The sequence below is a fragment of the Doryrhamphus excisus genome, chromosome 11 (assembly GCF_030265055.1).
Source record: "Doryrhamphus excisus isolate RoL2022-K1 chromosome 11, RoL_Dexc_1.0, whole genome shotgun sequence".
Taxonomy (NCBI): domain Eukaryota; kingdom Metazoa; phylum Chordata; class Actinopteri; order Syngnathiformes; family Syngnathidae; genus Doryrhamphus; species Doryrhamphus excisus.
This window is the reverse complement of record NC_080476.1, coordinates 1,815,995-1,831,421: the sequence shown is the minus strand read 5'-3', so window position 1 is coordinate 1,831,421 and position 15,427 is coordinate 1,815,995.

Genomic DNA, 15,427 nt, shown 5'->3' with positions numbered 1-15,427 from the left:
AGATAGAACGGGATGCGAAGCTGCGTCAAGCACACTGGGAATGGGCCTCCTGGCACCTTCTGCTGGTTCACAATGACGCGCCGTATCATCCTTTGCTCACAATGTATTTGAGAGCGAATGAAGTGCTTTTTTGAACAATGGTTGTGTGAGCCAAGCAATAAAGTACATCACACTAAACGTGTTCCATAAGTGCCAAAACGCTCTTCGGAGGCCTTATTTGAGCGAGTGGAGTGCTTTTTTGGACGTGGCACACATGTGCCATATATGGAGAAAAATTTTACCACAAAGCCCATAGGTTGCTTGAAATACATTATCACAGCGAGAGAAACACATTTTCTCATTTTAGCTGTAACTCCACAGCAGTGCTTCTCAGCCACCTGAAACTGTTGCAGATAGAACGGGATGCGAAGCTGCGTCAAGCACACTGGGAATGGGCCTCCTGGCACCTTCTGCTGGTTCACAATGACGCGCCGTATGATCTTTTGCTCACAATGTATTTGAGAGCGAATGAAGTGCTTTTTTGAACAATGGTTGTGTGAGCCAAAGCAATAAAGCACATCACACTAAACGTGTTCCATAAGTGCCAAAACGCTCTTCGGAGGCCTTATTTGAGCGAGTGGAGTGCTTTTTTGGACGTGGCACACATGTGTCATATATGGAGAAAATTTTTACCACAAAGCCTATAGGTTGCTTGAAATACATTATCAAAGCGAGAGAAACACATTTTCTCATTTTAGCTGTAACTCCACAGCAGTGCTTCTCAGCCACCTGAAACTGTTGCAGATAGAACGGGATGCGAATCTGCGTCAAGCACACTTAGAATGGGCCTCCTGGCACCTTCTGCTGGTTCACAATGACGCGCCGTATCATCCTTTGCTCACAATGTATTTGAGAGCGAATGAAGTGCTTTTTTGAACAATGGTTGTGTGAGCCAAGCAATAAAGTACATCACACTAAACGTGTTCCATAAGTGCCAAAACGCTCTTCGGAGGCCTTATTTGAGCGAGTGGAGTGCTTTTTTGAACAATGGTTGTGTGTGCCAAGCAATAAAGCACATCATACTAAATGTGTTCCATAAGTGCCAAAACGCTCTTCTCTGAGCGAGTGGAGTGCTTTTTTGGACGTGGCACACATGTGTCATATATGGAGAAAATTTTTTACCACAAAGCCTATAGGTTGCTTGAAATACATTATCAAAGCGAGAGAAACACATTTTCTCATTTTAGCTGTAACTCCACAGCAGTGCTTCTCAGCCACCTGAAACTGTTGCAGATAGAACGGGATGCGAAGCTGCGTCAAGCACACTGGGAATGGGCCTCCTGGCACCTTCTGCTGGTTCACAATGACGCGCCGTATCATCCTTTGCTCACAATGTATTTGAGAGCGAATGAAGTGCTTTTTTGAACAATGGTTGTGTGAGCCAAGCAATAAAGTACATCACACTAAACGTGTTCCATAAGTGCCAAAACGCTCTTCGGAGGCCTTATTTGAGCGAGTGGAGTGCTTTTTTGGACGTGGCACACATGTGTCATATATGGAGAAAATTTTTACCACAAAGCCTATAGGTTGCTTGAAATACATTATCAAAGCGAGAGAAACACATTTTCTCATTTTAGCTGTAACTCCACAACAGTGCTTCTCAGCCACCTGAAACTGTTGCAGATAGAACGGGATGCGAAGCTGCGTCAAGCACACTTCGAATGAGCTTCCTGGCACCTTCCGCTGGTTCACAATGACGCGCCGTATCATCCTTTGCTCACAATGTATTTGAGAGCGAATGAAGTGCTTTTTTGAACAATGGTTGTGTGAGCCAAGCAATAAAGTACATCACACTAAACGTGTTCCATAAGTGCCAAAACGCTCTTCGGAGGCCTTTGTTTGAGCGAGTGGAGTGCTTTTTTGAACAATGGTTGTGTGAGCCAAGCAATAAAGCACATCACACTAAATGTGTTCCATAAGTGCCAAAACGCTCTTCTCTGAGCGAGTGGAGTGCTTTTTTGGACGTGGCACACATGTGCCATATATGGAGAAAAATTTTACCACAAAGCCTATAGGTTGCTTGAAATACATTATCACAGCGAGAGAAACACATTTTCTCATTTTAGCTGTAACTCCACAGCAGTGCTTCTCAGCCACCTGAAACTGTTGCAGATAGAACGGGATGCGAAGCTGCGTCAAGCACACTTGGAATGAGCCTCCTGGCACCTTCTGCTGGTTCACAATGACGCGCCGTATCATCCTTTGCTCACAATGTATTTGAGAGCGAATGAAGTGCTTTTTTGAACAATGGTTGTGTGAGCCAAGCAATAAAGTACATCACACTAAACGTGTTCCATAAGTGCCAAAACGCTCTTCGGAGGCCTTATTTGAGCGAGTGGAGTGCTTTTTTGGACGTGGCACACATGTGTCATATATGGAGAAAATTTTTACCACAAAGCCTATAGGTTGCTTGAAATACATTATCAAAGCGAGAGAAACACATTTTCTCATTTTAGCTGTAACTCCACAGCAGTGCTTCTCAGCCACCTGAAACTGTTGCAGATAGAACGGGATGCGAAGCTGCGTCAAGCACACTGGGAATGGGCCTCCTGGCACCTTCTGCTGGTTCACAATGACGCGCCGTATCATCTTTTGCTCACAATGTATTTGAGAGCGAATGAAGTGCTTTTTTGAACAATGGTTGTGTGAGCCAAAGCAATAAAGCACATCACACTAAATGTGTTCCATAAGTGCCAAAACGCTCTTCTCTGAGCGAGTGGAGTGCTTTTTTGGACGTGGCACACATGTGCCATATATGGAGAAAAATTTTACCGCAAAGCCCATAGGTTGCTTGAAATACATTATCACAGCGAGAGAAACACATTTTCTCATTTTAGCTGTAACTCCACAGCAGTGCTTCTCAGCCACCTGAAACTGTTGCAGATAGAATGGGATGCGAAGCTGCGTCAAGCACACTGGGAATGGGCCTCCTGGCACCTTCTGCTGGTTCACAATGACGCGCCGTATCATCCTTTGCTCACAATGTATTTGAGAGCGAATGAAGTGCTTTTTTGAACAATGGTTGTGTGAGCCAAGCAATAAAGTACATCACACTAAACGTGTTCCATAAGTGCCAAAACGCTCTTCGGAGGCCTTTGTTTGAGCGAGTGGAGTGCTTTTTTGAACAATGGTTGTGTGTGCCAAGCAATAAAGCACATCATACTAAATGTGTTCCATAAGTGCCAAAACGCTCTTCTCTGAGCGAGTGGAGTGCTTTTTTGGACGTGGCACACATGTGTCATATATGGAGAAAATTTGTTACCACAAAGCCTATAGGTTGCTTGAAATACATTATCAAAGCGAGAGAAACACATTTTCTCATTTTAGCTGTAACTCCACAGCAGTGCTTCTCAGCCACCTGAAACTGTTGCAGATAGAACGGGATGCGAAGCTGCGTCAAGCACACTGGGAATGGGCCTCCTGGCACCTTCTGCTGGTTCACAATGACGCGCCGTATCATCCTTTGCTCACAATGTATTTGAGAGCGAATGAAGTGCTTTTTTGAACAATGGTTGTGTGAGCCAAGCAATAAAGTACATCACACTAAACGTGTTCCATAAGTGCCAAAACGCTCTTCGGAGGCCTTATTTGAGCGAGTGGAGTGCTTTTTTGGACGTGGCACACATGTGTCATATATGGAGAAAATTTTTACCACAAAGCCTATATGTTGCTTGAAATACATTAAAGCGAGAGAAACACATTTTCTCATTTTAGCTGTAACTCCACAACAGTGCTTCTCAGCCACCTGAAACTGTTGCAGATAGAACGGGATGCGAAGCTGCGTCAAGCACACTTCGAATGAGCTTCCTGGCACCTTCCGCTGGTTCACAATGACGCGCCGTATCATCCTTTGCTCACAATGTATTTGAGAGCGAATTAAGTGCTTTTTTGAACAATGGTTGTGTGAGCCAAGCAATAAAGTACATCACACTAAACGTGTTCCATAAGTGCCAAAACGCTCTTCGGAGGCCATTGTTTGAGCGAGTGGAGTGCTTTTTTGAACAATGGTTGTGTGTGCCAAGCAATAAAGCACATCATACTAAATGTGTTCCATAAGTGCCAAAACGCTCTTCTCTGAGCGAGTGGAGTGCTTTTTTGGACGTGGCACACATGTGCCATATATGGAGAAAATTTTTACCACAAAGCCTATAGGTTGCTTGAAATACATTATCACAGCGAGAGAAACAAATTTTCTCATTTTAGCTGTAACTCCACAGCAGTGCTTCTCAGCCACCTGAAACTGTTGCAGATAGAACGGGATGCGAAGCTGCGTCAAGCACACTGGGAATGGGCCTCCTGGCACCTTCTGCTGGTTCACAATGACGCGCCGTATCATCTTTTGCTCACAATGTATTTGAGAGCGAATGAAGTGCTTTTTTGAACAATGGTTGTGTGTGCCAAGCAATAAAGCACATCATACTAAATGTGTTCATAAGTGCCAAAACGCTCTTCGGAGGCCATCTTTGAGCGAGTGGAGTGCTTTTTTGAACAATGGTTGTGTGTGCCAAGCAATAAAGCACATCACACTAAATGTGTTCCATAAGTGCCAAAGCGCTCTTCTCTGAGCGAGTGGAGTGCTTTTTTGGACGTGGCACACATATGCCATATATGGAGAAATTTTTACCACAAAGCCTATAGGTTGCTTGAAATACATTATCACAGCGAGAGAAACACATTTTCTCATTTTAGCTGTAACTCCACAGCAGTGCTTCTCAGCCACCTGAAACTGTTGCAGATAGAACGGGATGCGAAGCTGCGTCAGGCACGCTTAGAATGAGCCTCCTGGCACCTTCCGCTGGTTCACAATGACGCGCCGTATCATCCTTTGCTCACAATGTATTTGAGAGCGAATAAAGTGCTTTTTTGAACAATGGTTGTGTGAGCCAAGCAATAAAGCACATCACACTAAATGTGTTCCATAAGTGCCAAAACGCTCTTCTGAGCGAGTGGAGTGCTTTTTTGGACGTGGCACACATGTGCCATATATGGAGAAAAATTTTACCACAAAGCCTATAGGTTGCTTGAAATGCATTATCACAGCGAGAGAAACACATTTTCTCATTTTAGCTGTAACTCCACAGCAGTGCTTCTCAGCCACCTGAAACTGTTGCAGATAGAACGGGATGCGAAGCTGCGTCAAGCACACTTGGAATGAGCCTCCTGGCACCTTCCGCTGGTTCACAATGACGCGCCGTATCATCCTTTGCTCACAATGTATTTGAGAGCGAATAAAGTGCTTTTTTGAACAATGGTTGTCTGAGCCAAGCAATAAAGCACATCACACTAAACGTGTTCCATAAGTGCCAAAACGCTCTTCTCTGAGCGAGTGGAGTGCTTTTTTGGACGTGGCACACATGTGTCATATATGGAGAAAAATTTTACCACAAAGCCTATAGGTTGCTTGAAATACATTATCAAAGAGAGAGAAACACATTTTCTCATTTTAGCTGTAACTCCACAGCAGTGCTTCTCAGCCACCTGAAACTGTTGCAGATAGAACGGGATGCAAAGCTGCGTCAAGCACACTTGGAATGAGCCTCCTGGCACCTTCCGCTGGTTCACAATGACGCGCCGTATCATCCTTTGCTCACAATGTATTTGAGAGCGATTAAAGTGCTTTTTTGAACAATGGTTGTCTGAGCCAAGCAATAAAGCACATCACACTAAACGTGTTCCATAAGTGCCAAAACGCTCTTCGGAGGCCTTCTTTGAGCGAGTGGAGTGCTTTTTTGAACAATGGTTGTGTGTGCCAAGCAATAAAGCACATCACACTAAATGTGTTCCATAAGTGCCAAAGCGCTCTTCTCTGAGCGAGTGGAGTGCTTTTTTGGACGTGGCACACATATGCCATATATGGAGAAATTTTTACCACAAAGCCTATAGGTTGCTTGAAATACATTATCACAGCGAGAGAAACACATTTTCTCATTTTAGCTGTAACTCCACAGCAGTGCTTCTCAGCCACCTGAAACTGTTGCAGATAGAACGGGATGCGAAGCTGCGTCAGGCACGCTTAGAATGAGCCTCCTGGCACCTTCCGCTGGTTCACAATGACGCGCCGTATCATCCTTTGCTCACAATGTATTTGAGAGCGAATAAAGTGCTTTTTTGAACAATGGTTGTGTGAGCCAAGCAATAAAGGACATCACACTAAATGTGTTCCATAAGTGCCAAAACGCTCTTCGGAGGCCTTCTTTGAGCGAGTGGAGTGCTTTTTTGAACAATGGTTGTGTGTGCCAAGCAATAAAGCACATCACACTAAATGTGTTCCATAAGTGCCAAAGCGCTCTTCTCTGAGCGAGTGGAGTGCTTTTTTGGACGTGGCACACATGTGCCATATATGGAGAAAAATTTTACCACAAAGCCTATAGGTTGCTTGAAATACATTATCACAGCGAGAGAAACACATTTTCTCATTTTAGCTGTAACTCCACAGCAGTGCTTCTCAGCCACCTGAAACTGTTGCAGATAGAACGGGATGCGAAGCTGCGTCAGGCACGCTTAGAATGAGCCTCCTGGCACCTTCCGCTAGTTTACAATGACGCGCCGTATCATCCTTTGCTCACAATGTATTTGAGAGCGAATAAAGTGCTTTTTTGAACAACGGTTGTGTGAGCCAAGCAATAAAGCACATCACACTAAATGTCTTCCATAAGTGCCAAAACGCTTTTCTCTGAGCGAGTGGAGTGCTTTTTTGGACGTGGCACACATGTGCCATATATGGAGAAAAGTTTTACCACAAAGCCTATAGGTTGCTTGAAATACATTATCACAGCGAGAGAAACACATTTTCTCATTTTAGCTGTAACTCCACAGCAGTGCTTCTCAGCCACACGAAACTGTTGCAGATAGAACGGGATGAGAAGCTGCGTCAGGCACACTTGGAATGAGCCTCCTGGCACCTTCCGCCGGTTTACAATGACGCGCCGTATCATCCTTTGCTCACAATGTATTTGAGAGAGAATAAAGTGCTTTTTTGAACAACGGTTGTGTGAGCCAAGCAATAAAGCACATCACACTAAATGTGTTCCATAAGTGCCAAAACGCTTTTCTCTGAGCGAGTGGAGTGCTTTTTTGGACGTGGCACACATGTGCCATATATGGAGAAAAGTTTTACCACAAAGCCTATAGGTTGCTTGAAATACATTATCACAGGGAGAGAAACACATTTTCTCATTTTAGCTGTAACTCCACAGCAGTGCTTCTCAGCCACACGAAACTGTTGCAGATAGAACGGGATGAGAAGCTGCGTCAGGCACACTTGGAATGAGCCTCCTGGCACCTTCCGCTGGTTTACAATGACGCGCCGTATCATCCTTTGCTCACAATGTATTTGAGAGCGAATAAAGTGCTTTTTTGAACAACGGTTGTGTGAGCCAAGCAATAAAGCACATCACACTAAATGTGTTCCATAAGTGCCAAAACGCTTTTCTCTGAGCGAGTGGAGTGCTTTTTTGGACGTGGCACACATGTGCCATATATGGAGAAAAGTTTTACCACAAAGCCTATAGGTTGCTTGAAATACATTATCACAGCGAGAGAAACACATTTTCTCATTTTAGCTGTAACTCCACAGCAGTGCTTCTCAGCCACACGAAACTGTTGCAGATAGAACGGGATGAGAAGCTGCGTCAGGCACACTTGGAATGAGCCTCCTGGCACCTTCTGCTGCTTCACAATGACGCGCCGTATCATCCTTTGCTCACAATGTATTTGAGAGCGAATAAAGTGCTCTTTTGATCAACGGTTGTGTGAGCCAAGCAATAAAGCACATCACACTAAATGTGTTCCATAAGTGCCAAAACGCTTTTCTCTGAGCGAGTGGAGTGCTTTTTTGGACGTGGCACACATGTGCCATATATGGAGAAAAGTTTTACCACAAAGCCTATAGGTTGCTTGAAATACATTATCACAGCGAGAGAAACACATTTTCTCATTTTAGCTGTAACTCCACAGCAGTGCTTCTCAGCCACACGAAACTGTTGCAGATAGAACGGGATGAGAAGCTGCGTCAGGCACACTTGGAATGAGCCTCCTGGCACCTTCCGCTGGTTTACAATGACGCGCCGTATCATCCTTTGCTCACAATGTATTTGAGAGCGAATAAAGTGCTTTTTTGAACAACGGTTGTGTGAGCCAAGCAATAAAGCACATCACACTAAATGTGTTCCATAAGTGCCAAAACGCTTTTCTCTGAGCGAGTCGAGTGCTTTTTTGGACGTGGCACACATGTGCCATATATGGAGAAAAATTTTACCACAAAGCCTATAGGTTGCTTGACATACATTATCACAGAGAGAGAAACACATTTTTTTCATTTTAGCTGTAACTCCACAGCAGTGCTTCTCAGCCACACGAAACTGTTGCAGATAGAACGGGATGAGAAGCTGCGTCAGGCACACTTGGAATCAGCCTCCTGGCACCTTCCGCCGGTTTACAATGACGCGCCGTATCATCCTTTGCTCACAATGTATTTGAGAGCGAATAAAGTGCTTTTTTGAACAACGGTTGTGTGAGCCAAGCAATAAAGCACATCACACTAAATGTGTTCCATAAGTGCCAAAACGCTTTTCTCTGAGCGAGTGGAGTGCTTTTTTGGACGTGACACACATGTGCCATATATGGAGAAATGTTTTACCACAAAGCCTATAGGTTGCCTGAAATACATTATCACAGCGAGAGAAACACATTTTCTCATTTTAGCTGTAACTCCACAGCAGTGCTTCCCAGCCACACGAAACTGTTGCAGATAGAACGGGACGAGAAGCTGCGTCAGGCACACTTGGAATGAGCCTCCTGGCACCTTCCGCTAGTTTACAATGACGCGCCGTATCATCCTTTGCTCACAATGTATTTGAGAGCGAATAAAGTGCTTTTTTGAACAACGGTTGTGTGAGCCAAGCAATAAAGCACATCACACTAAATGTGTTCCATAAGTGCCAAAACGCTTTTCTCTGAGCGAGTGGAGTGCTTTTTTGGACGTGGCACACATGTGCCATATATGGAGAAAAGTTTTACCACAAAGCCTATAGGTTGCTTGAAATACATTATCACAGCGAGAGAAACACATTTTCTCATTTTAGCTGTAACTCCACAGCAGTGCTTCTCAGCCACACGAAACTGTTGCAGATAGAACGGGATGAGAAGCTGCGTCCGGCACACTTGGAATGAGCCTCCTGGCACCTTCCGCTGGTTTACAATGACGCGCCGTATCATCCTTTGCTCACAATGTATTTGAGAGAGAATAAAGTGCTTTTTTGAACAACGGTTGTGTGAGCCAAGCAATAAAGCACATCACACTAAATGTGTTCCATAAGTGCCAAAACGCTTTTCTCTGAGCGAGTGGAGTGCTTTTTTGGACGTGGCACACATGTGCCATATATGGAGAAAAGTTTTACCACAAAGCCTATAGGTTGCTTGAAATACATTATCACAGCGAGAGAAACACATTTTCTCATTTTAGCTGTAACTCCACAGCAGTGCTTCTCAGCCACACGAAACTGTTGCAGATAGAACGGGATGAGAAGCTGCGTCAGGCACACTTGGAATGAGCCTCCTGGCACCTTCCGCTGGTTTACAATGACGCGCCGTATCATCCTTTGCTCACAATGTATTTGAGAGAGAATAAAGTGCTTTTTTGAACAACGGTTGTGTGAGCCAAGCAATAAAGCACATCACACTAAATGTGTTCCATAAGTGCCAAAACGCTTTTCTCTGAGCGAGTGGAGTGCTTTTTTGGACGTGACACACATGTGCCATATATGGAGAAATGTTTTACCACAAAGCCTATAGGTTGCCTGAAATACATTATCACAGCGAGAGAAACACATTTTCTCATTTTAGCTGTAACTCCACAGCAGTGCTTCCCAGCCACACGAAACTGTTGCAGACAGAACGGGACGAGAAGCTGCGTCAGGCACACTTGGAATGAGCCTCCTGGCACCTTCCGCTGGTTTACAATGACGCGCCGTATCATCCTTTGCTCACAATGTATTTGAGAGCGAATAAAGTGCTTTTTTGAACAACGGTTGTGTGAGCCAAGCAATAAAGCACATCACACTAAATGTGTTCCATAAGTGCCAAAACGCTTTTCTCTAAGCGAGTGGAGTGCTTTTTTGGACGTGACACACATGTGCCATATATGGAGAAAAGTTTTACCACAAAGCCTATAGGTTGCTTGAAATACATTATCACAGCGAGAGAAACACATTTTCTCATTTTAGCTGTAACTCCACAGCAGTGCTTCTCAGCCACACGAAACTGTTGCAAATAGAACGGGACGAGAAGCTGCGTCAGGCACACTTGGAATGAGCCTCCTGGCACCTTCCGCTGGTTTACAATGACGCGCCGTATCATCCTTTGCTCACAATGTATTTGAGAGAGAATAAAGTGCTTTTTTGAACAACGGTTGTGTGAGCCAAGCAATAAAGCACATCACACTAAATGTGTTCCATAAGTGCCAAAACGCTTTTCTCTGAGCGAGTGGAGTGCTTTTTTGGACGTGGCACACATGTGCCATATATGGAGAAAAGTTTTACCACAAAGCCTATAGGTTGCTTGAAATACATTATCACAGCGAGAGAAACACATTTTCTCATTTTAGCTGTAACTCCACAGCAGTGCTTCTCAGCCACACGAAACTGTTGCAGATAGAACGGGATGAGAAGCTGCGTCAGGCACACTTGGAATGAGCCTCCTGGCACCTTCCGCTGGTTCACAATGACGCGCCGTATCATCCTTTGCTCACAATGTATTTGAGAGCGAATAAAGTGCTTTTTTGAACAACGGTTGTGTGAGCCAAGCAATAAAGCACATCACACTAAATGTGTTCCATAAGTGCCAAAACGCTTTTCTCTGAGCGAGTGGAGTGCTTTTTTGGACGTGGCACACATGTGCCATATATGGAGAAAAGTTTTACCACAAAGCCTATAGGTTGCTTGAAATACATTATCACAGGGAGAGAAACACATTTTCTCATTTTAGCTGTAACTCCACAGCAGTGCTTCTCAGCCACACGAAACTGTTGCAGATAGAACGGGATGAGAAGCTGCGTCAGGCACACTTAGAATGAGCCTCCTGGCACCTTCCGCTGGTTTACAATGACGCGCCGTATCATCCTTTGCTCACAATGTATTTGAGAGCGAATAAAGTGCTTTTTTGAACAACGGTTGTGTGAGCCAAGCAATAAAGCACATCACACTAAATGTGTTCCATAAGTGCCAAAACGCTTTTCTCTGAGCGAGTGGAGTGCTTTTTTGGACGTGGCACACATGTGCCATATATGGAGAAAAGTTTTACCACAAAGCCTATAGGTTGCTTGAAATACATTATCACAGCGAGAGAAACACATTTTCTCATTTTAGCTGTAACTCCACAGCAGTGCTTCTCAGCCACACGAAACTGTTGCAGATAGAACGGGATGAGAAGCTGCGTCAGGCACACTTGGAATGAGCCTCCTGGCACCTTCTGCTGGTTCACAATGACGCGCCGTATCATCCTTTGCTCACAATGTATTTGAGAGCGAATAAAGTGCTTTTTTGAACAACGGTTGTGTGAGCCAAGCAATAAAGCACATCACACTAAATGTGTTCCATAAGTGCCAAAACGCTTTTCTCTGAGCGAGTGGAGTGCTTTTTTGGACGTGGCACACATGTGCCATATATGGAGAAAAGTTTTACCACAAAGCCTATAGGTTGCTTGAAATACATTATCACAGCGAGAGAAACACATTTTCTCATTTTAGCTGTAACTCCACAGCAGTGCTTCTCAGCCACACGAAACTGTTGCAGATAGAACGGGACGAGAAGCTGCGTCAGGCACACTTGGAATGAGCCTCCTGGCACCTTCCGCTGGTTTACAATGACGCGCCGTATCATCCTTTGCTCACAATGTATTTGAGAGCGAATAAAGTGCTTTTTTGAACAACGGTTGTGTGAGCCAAGCAATAAAGCACATCACACTAAATGTGTTCCATAAGTGCCAAAACGCTTTTCTCTGAGCGAGTGGAGTGCTTTTTTGGACGTGGCACACATGTGCCATATATGGAGAAAAGTTTTACCACAAAGCCTATAGGTTGCTTGAAATACATTATCACAGCGAGAGAAACACATTTTCTCATTTTAGCTGTAACTCCACAGCAGTGCTTCTCAGCCACACGAAACTGTTGCAGATAGAACGGGATGAGAAGCTGCGTCAGGCACACTTGGAATGAGCCTCCTGGCACCTTCCGCTGGTTTACAATGACGCGCCGTATCATCCTTTGCTCACAATGTATTTGAGAGCGAATAAAGTGCTTTTTTGAACAACGGTTGTGTGAGCCAAAGCAATAAAGCACATCACACTAAATGTGTTCATAAGTGCCAAAACGCTCTTCGGAGGCCTTATTTGAGCGAGTGGAGTGCTTTTTTGAACAATGGTTGTGTGTGCCAAGCAATAAAGCACATCATACTAAATGTGTTCCATAAGTGCCAAAACGCTCTTCTCTGAGCGAGTGGAGTGCTTTTTTGGACGTGGCACACATGTGCCATATATGGAGAAAATTTTTACCACAAAGCCTATAGGTTGCTTGAAATACATTATCACAGCGAGAGAAACACATTTTCTCATTTTAGCTGTAACTTCACAGCAGTGCTACACAGCCACCTGAAACTGTTGCAGATGGAACGGGATGCGAAGCTGCGTCAGGCACAGTTGGAATGAGCCTCCTGGCACCTTCCGCTGGTTCACAATGACGCGCCGTATCATCCTTTGCTCACAATGTATTTGAGAGCGAACAAAGTGCTTTTTTGAACAATGGTTGTGTGAGCCAAGAAATAAAGCACATCACACTAAACGTGTTCCATAAGTGCCAAAACGCTCTTCTCTGAGCGAGTGGAGTGCTTTTTTGGACGTGGCACACATGTGTCATATATGGAGAAAAATTTTACCACAAAGCCTATAGGTTGCTTGAAATACATTATCAAAGAGAGAGAAACACATTTTCTCATTTTAGCTGTAACTCCACAGCAGTGCTTCTCAGCCACCTGAAACTGTTGCAGATAGAACGGGATGCAAAGCTGCGTCAAGCACACTTGGAATGAGCCTCCTGGCACCTTCCGCTGGTTCACAATGACGCGCCGTATCATCCTTTGCTCACAATGTGTTTGAGAGCGATTAAAGTGCTTTTTTGAACAATGGTTGTCTGAGCCAAGCAATAAAGCACATCACACTAAACGTGTTCCATAAGTGCCAAAACGCTCTTCGGAGGCCTTCTTTGAGCGAGTGGAGTGCTTTTTTGAACAATGGTTGTGTGTGCCAAGCAATAAAGCACATCACACTAAATGTGTTCCATAAGTGCCAAAGCGCTCTTCTCTGAGCGAGTGGAGTGCTTTTTTGGACGTGGCACACATGTGCCATATATGGAGAAAAATTTTACCACAAAGCCTATAGGTTGCTTGAAATACATTATCACAGCGAGAGAAACACATTTTCTCATTTTAGCTGTAACTCCACAGCAGTGCTTCTCAGCCACCTGAAACTGTTGCAGATGGAACGGGATGGGAAGCTGCGTCAAGCACACTTGGAATGAGCCTCCTGGCACCTTCCGCTGGTTCACAATGACGCGCCGTATCATCCTTTGCTCACAATGTATTTGAGAGCGAATAAAGTGCTTTTTTGAACAATGGTTGTGTGAGCCAAAGCAATAAAGCACATCACACTAAATGTGTTCATAAGTGCCAAAACGCTCTTCGGAGGCCATCTTTGAGCGAGTGGAGTGCTTTTTTGAACAATGGTTGTGTGTGCCAAGCAATAAAGCACATCACACTAAATGTGTTCCATAAGTGCCAAAGCGCTCTTCTCTGAGCGAGTGGAGTGCTTTTTTGGACGTGGCACACATATGCCATATATGGAGAAATTTTTACCACAAAGCCTATAGGTTGCTTGAAATACATTATCACAGCGAGAGAAACACATTTTCTCATTTTAGCTGTAACTCCACAGCAGTGCTTCTCAGCCACCTGAAACTGTTGCAGATAGAACGGGATGCGAAGCTGCGTCAGGCACGCTTAGAATGAGCCTCCTGGCACCTTCCGCTGGTTCACAATGACGCGCCGTATCATCCTTTGCTCACAATGTATTTGAGAGCGAATACAGTGCTTTTTTGAATAATGGTTGTGTGAGCCAAGCAATAAAGCACATCACACTAAATGTGTTCCATAAGTGCCAAAACGCTCTTCTGAGCGAGTGGAGTGCTTTTTTGGACGTGGCACACATGTGCCATATATGGAGAAAAATTTTACCACAAAGCCTATAGGTTGCTTGAAATGCATTATCACAGCGAGAGAAACACATTTTCTCATTTTAGCTGTAACTCCACAGCAGTGCTTCTCAGCCACCTGAAACTGTTGCAGATGGAACGGGATGCGAAGCTGCGTCAGGCACAGTTGGAATGAGCCTCCTGGCACCTTCCGCTGGTTCACAATGACGCGCCGTATCATCCTTTGCTCACAATGTATTTGAGAGCGAACAAAGTGCTTTTTTGAACAATGGTTGTGTGAGCCAAGAAATAAAGCACATCACACTAAACGTGTTCCATAAGTGCCAAAACGCTCTTCTCTGAGCGAGTGGAGTGCTTTTTTGGACGTGGCACACATGTGTCATATATGGAGAAAAAATTTACCACAAAGCCTATAGGTTGCTTGAAATACATTATCAAAGACAGAGAAACACATTTTCTCATTTTAGCTGTAACTCCACAGCAGTGCTTCTCAGCCACCTGAAACTGTTGCAGATAGAACGGGATGCAAAGCTGCGTCAAGCACACTTGGAATGAGCCTCCTGGCACCTTCCGCTGGTTCACAATGACGCGCCGTATCATCCTTTGCTCACAATGTATTTGAGAGCGATTAAAGTGCTTTTTTGAACAATGGTTGTCTGAGCCAAGCAATAAAGCACATCACACTAAACGTGTTCCATAAGTGCCAAAACGCTCTTTGGAGGCCTTCTTTGAGCGAGTGGAGTGCTTTTTTGAACAATGGTTGTGTGTGCCAAGCAATAAAGCACATCACACTAAATGTGTTCCATAAGTGCCAAAGCGCTCTTCTCTGAGCGAGTGGAGTGCTTTTTTGGACGTGGCACACATATGCCATATATGGAGAAATTTTTACCACAAAGCCTATAGGTTGCTTGAAATACATTATCACAGCGAGAGAAACACATTTTCTCATTTTAGCTGTAACTCCACAGCAGTGCTTCTCAGCCACCTGAAACTGTTGCAGATAGAACGGGATGCGAAGCTGCGTCAAGCACACTTGGAATGAGCCTCCTGGCACCTTCCGCTGGTTCACAATGACGCGCCGTATCATCCTTTGCTCACAATGTATTTGAGAGCGAATAAAGTGCTTTTTTG